Below are 8,333 nucleotides of genomic sequence, written 5' to 3'. Positions count from 1 at the left end.
TACGGTATATTTATTTTTTATATGTTGTGTCATTTACAATAATTATAATTTATGTTTTAAAAAAATATGTGACTATTTCGTTAGTGTTATTATTGTGACCATTGTACAACTTTTGTCTAGGTAATTTATTGTGACAACATGTCCATTATAATCATTCTCTTATTTAATGGTACTTGTGTATTTATTACACAAAACAGGGTAAATTATACAAAGTAAGGACCTAAAACTTGCATTTGCATATGACTAAACTACAAAAAATGTGAATCTTATGCATTAAAGAAATGATAACTCAAACCAATTTTTGATATGTTTACATGCTATATTTTTTATTCATTACATCTTAATTTACAAGCAACATGTAATGAGCCTCGATACACCGGCGATGAGATTGACAGCTCTTGACGATGAAGGCCGTGTCCATGGTGTTTCAGACTGTCATTATGAGAGCTCGGAGCGAATTCAAATTTGGATGAGAGGTACGGTAGATATTATTCTCCAATGCACCCAAACTGTAAAGTCCAGGGATGTTGAGTTTAGGGTTGGAGGACGGCCATTTGGAGGTATTATAAAAGGGAGCCATATTGTTGTTGCTAACGTTTAGGTTCTTCTTGGCTGTAAGGGGTGTAATGGGCATTTTGATGATGTAGGTAGTCCGGATAGATATACCAACGATCTTTGCAGTTTTCTGGGCAATGACATATGTACAGAAAAGATGGTACACGCGTTGCCTTTTTGTTGTTGCTCTGAAATTTTTACACTTAGAGACATGGGTTAAAAACAAAACCCGTTTCTTTTTGTTGCAGCTTTCGTTTGATTACGTAATGGCATCTTGTACTTAAAAATAACGGATATCAAATCGTTAATAAGTGCTACTGGAAGTTTTGGGTCCCAACTTTGTACACCTAAATAATAACGTCTTATTGGAGTTACAACAGAAATGTTTAAATTTCACTTTTTCCCCCATGAATTTTACAATTAATTTACTAAAACAAGGCTTTGATATGCATTAAAATCATTTATGATTATGAATGGGTTTTTGTGTATTTTTGTAGGAAGATGAAAAGTTGATCCTTATTATCTACAAATGAAAAGTATGTTAATGAATTGGTATTAATGTAATGTGTACATACCTATGTGGGTAACATACATAGATAAGATGTTGGCCTATTAAAATTTTATGTGGAAGGTTAGACACATACCTATGCAAATACGTTTAATTAAGGATGTCATTTAGTCAAATGTTTCAATTTTTATATCACAGCAAAATCATTTTATTTCTGTCGTTTAATTCATATACCTAACTATTTTTGAACAAATTATATTGTGTTTGAATAAAAAGATATTCATTGCATTTATGCAGTGATTTATGAAATATGTCCTATCGGTATTTAAAGATAATAAAAACCCTGAAAATAAACGTGGTAATTCTGACAACTCGAAGAATGTTTGGGAAGAGAGAAGCATTTATTAGATCAGCTGCAAGAAGCCGTGAAAGGAAGGACATAAACACAAACCCAACTCTGCGTATTACTTGGACATCTAGATTCTATCGATTCCCAAATAGCCTCCAAGCTATACAAGAACTTACACATATAGCCAGTGATGCTAGTCAGGAGCAGTTTGGGGATATTAAAATAAAAAGAAACCAAAAATCAACATGGTAACTCTAATAATTTGATAAATGATTTAGAGGAGAGCAACTTAGCAGTACTTATATTTAATTAAATCAGCGATAAACAGCTGCGACTAGGGGGGCATGGATATAAACAAGGACATTAATCCACTTACTCCGCCGTATATCCTTAATTCTTAACATGAGTCCATTATGGGTTTACAATTATAACTCTGCAGCAAATCACATTTATGATAGGATCAGTCCTAAGACTGGACTGAGCTGGACCAAATAAATAAAGACTGACACCACACTACTCTTCAGGAATTCAATAATAATGACAACAGCTTAAGAAAAGGAAATTCTCTAATTAGTTTGCCAAATAAAAAAAACAAAAACGGGCGTGCTTAATATTGTAGCCGAGCTTCATTATGAAAGTTATAATTTCCGAGTAAACCCTCATTGTTACTCTACGTCTTTCGTGAGAATAAACAATGGTTATTACTTGATACTCAGATGTTCCCTCCTCAATAACTCAATAATAACTATTTAGGTAGCTTTTGAACATAATGAAAAAAAACCTATTCAGAGTACCAACTAGAAAATGCCGCTCCCACTTGGTAGGATATTTTTTATAAAGCTCTATGAATGTATTTATATGTCTTTCTTTATGTGTGCTGCTACAATATGTAATTTGCAAGTGTTTGTCGATGAAACTGTTTGTATTTTCTTATTTATTGTTAAACAAATTATAATATGTAGACATGTACAAAAAAACTATATATCTTATAATCTGCAAGGAGAAAAAAAGAAGGAAGGTAAAAGAATGAACACTACAGTCGTAGTCAAACTTTAAGACAAAGAGGCAAAACGTACTTGTTAGCTTCTGTATATTCCTTGTTTCATGTTTTCCCCACGCAAAATATTGCTTTTTATAATACTACAGATAATGTGACTCTATTATTTTTACCCTTTCTCTTTTGAAAGTATGTAACATACTCTTTCCATTGTGGAAATTTCCTTTTTGATTAGTTAATAGGGTGTATTATGGGTGTTGCGAAAAGTAATATTCAAGCTTCTAGTGAACAAAAAAAGTGTCTCCGAGAAAATTGCTTTTTTCAATTATGGATCACGTGGTTTTGATTCACCAGTTCATGTTGGCAGTCATACACGTTATATTGGATCTTTTACATATCTTTTAAAACTTATGGTTGTATTTTAGATATTTATATTCAAAGCAACTACATATTAACTTATTTCTCTATGGTCAACATTTCAAACATTACCTATAGATGAACTCAAAATCTTTTTAGATACTATGAATACAATACTCATACATATATAAATAGTATTATGTACCATGTATATCAATGTAGATGACTGTCATAAATTATTCATACATTCACTTCTTCTAAGAAATATTGTTAAGTACATATATGTGTGTAGAAATACTAACAAAAAAAACCTCTTCATGATTACTTACACAAAGGAGTAGCAAAATTTGTTATTATGCAGTCGTCATAAACTTAGGATTTAAAATGTTTACTTTAATCAATAGTTATCCACAATAGCGTGGGGTATATTTATCCAAAAGAGAGCATTAAAATCAAGTATCGCAATATCCATTGTGACTTTCTTCTGAAAAGTGATACAAAAAAAGTCTACGAATATATATTATAGATATTCATTATATTGAGGGTGTACGAGGGTCGTTTGAAAAGTCCGTGGAAAGTTCAAGAGATAGTACTACTGATGCGTACCATGGAAATTATTTTTTTCAGAGATGAAGGCGAGTTTTTATAACCGAAGTTCAAATTTAAACCCTTTTATACATGAAACAATAGCTTAATAATATTTGGATGGAAAATATATAGTTTTAAGTCTTTAAGTTTCAGTCATCAAAGACCTTTTTGTATCTTCTATAAACATTTGAAAATGCCATTTTTTAAACAAAACTATTTGCAAAGGAATTTAAAAATTTCAATTTTAAAGTAATGATACTGAATTTCAAAATTTCATACAAGTTTCTTTTTTTCAGTTGATAAAGAATAATATATCACTTATTTATCATTATTAACAAAAAAATATTGTAGCCCAATGAACTACTTCTGATACTCAAACGATCAAAAATACTGTACTGACCTCCAAATAGAATCAAATAAATATCTAAGTATCCAAAACTTTATTAATATTGGCTGAAACAATAGAAATTTCCCAATCTTCAAGATCAATTATATTATCCAGATTAATTATAGTTGAATCCGTATTTATCAAGGATGTATTACGCTCAAAACTAAAATTTCTTAATAGATGCATCTTTAGGCATAATTCAGAATGATCTATTGGTTCCAGTTTATTTATATCAACACTCAATGCCTAAGAGAAAGATAATATCAAACAAGAATCACAATATAAAATTGTAGTAAGTGATGCTCCAATTGATTTGTCTAAGGAATCATTAAATACATTTCTGAACTTCTTTTGGATAGATATGGTCAGTGGGCTGATCACATAAAAATCTTCAAATCCAAATACAGAGATTGTAGATGGAATCTTTTAGTTAGTTTGGAAAGAGGATTACAAATTAATTTTACGATTTAGTCTAAATTAGCTGAAAGAATGGATGCCTGGGAAATATCTAGGATATCCCTAGGAATTATTGTTGTCTAATCAAGATAATGTTCCTTCACTTTAAGTACATAGTAATTTATTCTATCAAACATTCGTAGATGATACTAATTCAAGAAAGGATTCTATGAACCATATTTCTTATAATATATGTCACTGCTAAATAAATTTAGGAAGAATTTACTCCTTCAAATGACAACACATGCAATCCTTTTTTTTTTTAGCTTCGCTCATATTTTGAGTGAAAGGATCAAATATAAAGATACATAATTACGGCACAACGGCAAATCCCAACCCAAAATTCTGTTCAAATTCCTATGAATAAATTCCATGATTTATGGTTGAAGTAAGGACTAAAATATTGAGCAGGTACAATAGTTAAACTGTTTCGTAATGCTTTAGTGTTGGCTCGTAGCGGTTGTCAGGAACTTGATTGTCGTTTTTTTGCAAAGAAGTGAGGGGAACCTATGTCGGAACCAAAATAACTTTGTATTTCCCGCCGTCTTTTTAAGCTAAGTAAATCTTGCTTATTATTTGTCAGATCGGATACTACGATAAAGTGTTGAACATATTGTTACCCTGTCACCTGGATGATCTAGGGATAACTGTCTGATCCATCACTTGCAAGTAGATGGTGCCCACCTTTTCGATGAATGCCGCGGCTTTGACCTGCATGGAGTATTCATGCGACCTTTGCAACTTCGAACCAGAGATTCGGTGTTTTTTTACATCCTGTTGCTCCTTCCTGGTTTCCGGGATGAAACACATTATCAGCCTTTTGGTGTTACAATTGTCACAGTTGCTGATTTGTCGTTGATTAATAATTAGTGACTCAACTACAGAATATTTCCTTTCCTCCTCCGTAACTGAATCTCCAGCAGCTCTGAGTATAGTTTTTCCATTCTGACGAAATTAGAATGAATGATTGTGTTTTGTCTGTATATTACGCTGGATTAAAAAAAAATAATATGAGGACGATATTTCGTCCCAAGGCGACACAAAGAGGGCACCGATTTCATCTTGGATCCCTAAATAAAGACTTAAATTTGTTTTCAATTTCTCTTGATGTGAGATAGAGGGAAAAGTTTACTTAGAACTTTCCATATTTTTGAGAGTTTTATTTTTAAATAAACAATGTTGAAGATTGAATATTTATTACACAATAATATTTAAGCAGGTTCTTAGTAACATTTTGATTATGTTATATTTTTAGCTTCTTCAAATCAAATGTAAACGTTATATTCTTACATAGAGCTCTTATAATACTAACTTACTCGGTACTAGGAGACAAATTGATTGAGGAAGAAAAATGGATAGAGGCAGAATGTTGTTGCCAAAAAGGCTAATTTTTAGTTAGCTTTGAACATATCAAGTTACTTTTAACTTAATCTACGAAATTATTTAAAATTCCTAAAATAAACAAGGTTTTGTCTTTAATACAATTTATTTTGTTGAAAATGTAATTGTTTAATTTTCTTTTATCACTAAAAGGCTTAATTTACAGAATTAAACTTCGAATGCATCATTTGTTTGCTCCTTTCAATAACATTTGATTAAAAATAAAGGCGGATGGTTAAAGTTCAAATTTATCTTTAACTTTTGAAAAGAAAAAAAACCATCTCTATTTTCATTCACTAATTCATAAAGGAGATCAGTTACATCATTATACTTTGGATTCTTGCAAACATACATAGAATAAAAAAGAAAAGCTAAATATACCTGTGTTTCAATTGTTATTTTGCCATACAAAATTCAAATATTACAAATTTTTGTTGGATTTTTTTCCCCAAAAAATCAATATTTATTAAAAAAAAAAGCCACAAATGTTCACAAAAAATAAAAATATTGATATACAGTGGTACCATAAGTTTTACCCCTTTTTAAGTGTTGATTTTTTTTTAAATCCATAGATATGACAGAAAATTAATAACTTTTTTATGAAAAAAATTTAAAAAACCCAAAGTTGTTCACAAAAAATTAAATTTTTGATAAAAATTTTTAAAAATATAGTTATTTATAGAAGCTAATTATTTTTCTAAAATAAAATTCAAATTTTATATTTCTTCAAAAAAATTCCAATATTAAATTTTTTACTCTGCTGCATAATTTGACGAAATTATTTATATTTTAAGAAAAGAAAGAATTTACCCATATTATCCCCTAAAAATTTGTAGTAAAAAGAAAAAAATCATTAATTTAGGGGAGTGGGCTATAGCTCCTCCCCTATAGCCGCCCCTGTCAATGCATAGTTTTCCTATGTATCCTAAATATCACTTCGTAAAATAACTATATGTATGAAGAATTTAAATCCAATAAGTATATTATACGCCTAAAGTTATTCAAAATTACGCAAAGTATCATAAAATAAAATCCTTGATATATTGTAGTAGTCCTCCAGAGATATTATTGGACTGGAAGGCAACCTTAGAGTTATATAAATATGAATCATTATAAAGGAATAAGTAATTTAATTATTATAAGTAGTAGTATATTTGAACAATGTAACTACGTAATGATAGTTAGGACATAAATAACCATTCAAGAGCTTCTTTGACTGTTCTATTTGTCTTCCTACTTTGCTTATTTCTTATAATGTACACACATACATTTTTTGATTTACTTACATTTTGATGTGTAACCATCAAAATTTAAATACCTGGCGAATAATAAAGTATTAACTTTCTATACATATTATTACTATATATAATTTGACTTTAAATCACGCGTAAAATATACATTATTGATTAAATTACATACATAGACATTTTTGTGAATCAAAACTTTTCTCTTTTGCTAAATTTTCAATCTATTTTATGATTGTATAAACATTTTTATATATTTTATAGTTGATGAAGAGGGCTTCTTCACTTTCTAAACCATACTTCATAATAAAGCTAATGGGAGATAGAAGCACTTACATACATTGTACTAATAAATATCGTCATATATATATCTTGTTTAATTATAAGGTACATTGTTTTTAATACATTTTTGTTATTATTTATTTAAAAACTTATTACATAATTCATTTTTACCTTTACTGTACATATATAAGTTTACTGCAAAAAAAAAAAAAATATGACATCATTAATTATTTTCGTTCAAAAAAGGATATTATTTTCTTGAATTGATATTTCACAACATCAATTATGTCGTTAGTATGATCACTCTTAATAAAAATGCTATTAAATTCAATGTATTTAATCGTAAATCTATCAATATTTCTAACCCTTTTAATTGAATGACTCATCATCTTTTAGTATACAAAGGGTTAGGCACATGTTTTATCAAAATATTTCAATTTAAAGACAGGTGCAAAACAGAATGACTGTTTTGAACATTTTCTTCAAATTCGTCATCTAATTGGTTGGCTATCTTTGCATGTATTCATATTGGAAAATGGATTATTTTAACGCATATCAGGAAATCTTTGGAATATGTGCTAAATAAAATGTCTAAACTTGATTGGAAGTAGTTATTGAAGCTCTAAAATAAGTTTATGATTTTTTTTTTTTTCATCTAGAGCGATAGTTTATGACTGTATTTAATGCATCAAGGGAGGTAGATAATCTTAATCAAGGAAATGTTAAACAAGTGAGGAATATAGAGATAAAAATCGTCGTATGCTATTAATGAAGTTGCCAATGTACAGGGCTTTGCAAATAAATTAGGAAGCTACTCTAGGCAAATTATAATATTATAGGATGTTCGTTTATTGATCAAATCTAATGAAAATTTGTGAAATTGTTGATAGTGATCTTGTATTTTGATTAGTTTGATTTAACCTCCTCCAGCATCAATAACTTTTGTTATCCTTGGCTTGATTCTTGCTGCAGCACTGATTACATGATCATTTGGGGATAATCCTGAACCTCTTGTTGATGCTCACCTTTAGGCGCAAATCTGGATTAGTGATAGGCCAGATTTCAGCCTTGACGAACAACAAGACCATTTGAGATAGGAATGAATGAGTTTCCTAGGAGGCACAGTTCGGGCAGAGTCTTGCAAACGTAACAATTAATGATGTCAAACTTCTCCTTCATTCAGGGTAGCAAGACATCCTTCAAGATCATCAGGTATTCAGCTCTGTTGA

At 29.7% G+C, this 8,333-nt stretch overlaps 1 long non-coding RNA gene across 1 annotated transcript; it reads right to left on the bottom strand.

The window, feature by feature from the left end:
• Nucleotides 1-330: 330 nt before the first annotated feature.
• LOC139906081 (uncharacterized) lies at nt 331-1,913 on the bottom strand. Its single transcript, XR_011781327.1, has 3 exons — nt 1,789-1,913; nt 1,131-1,199; nt 331-1,078 (listed from the first exon to the last, which is right to left on the bottom strand). It is a non-coding gene; the product is annotated as an uncharacterized lncRNA (long non-coding RNA).
• Nucleotides 1,914-8,333: the final 6,420 nt, after the last annotated feature.

The sequence above is a fragment of the Lepeophtheirus salmonis genome, chromosome 7, assembly GCF_016086655.4.
Source record: "Lepeophtheirus salmonis chromosome 7, UVic_Lsal_1.4, whole genome shotgun sequence".
NCBI lineage: Eukaryota > Metazoa > Arthropoda > Copepoda > Siphonostomatoida > Caligidae > Lepeophtheirus > Lepeophtheirus salmonis.
This window is presented reverse-complemented; position numbering and strand designations above follow the sequence as displayed.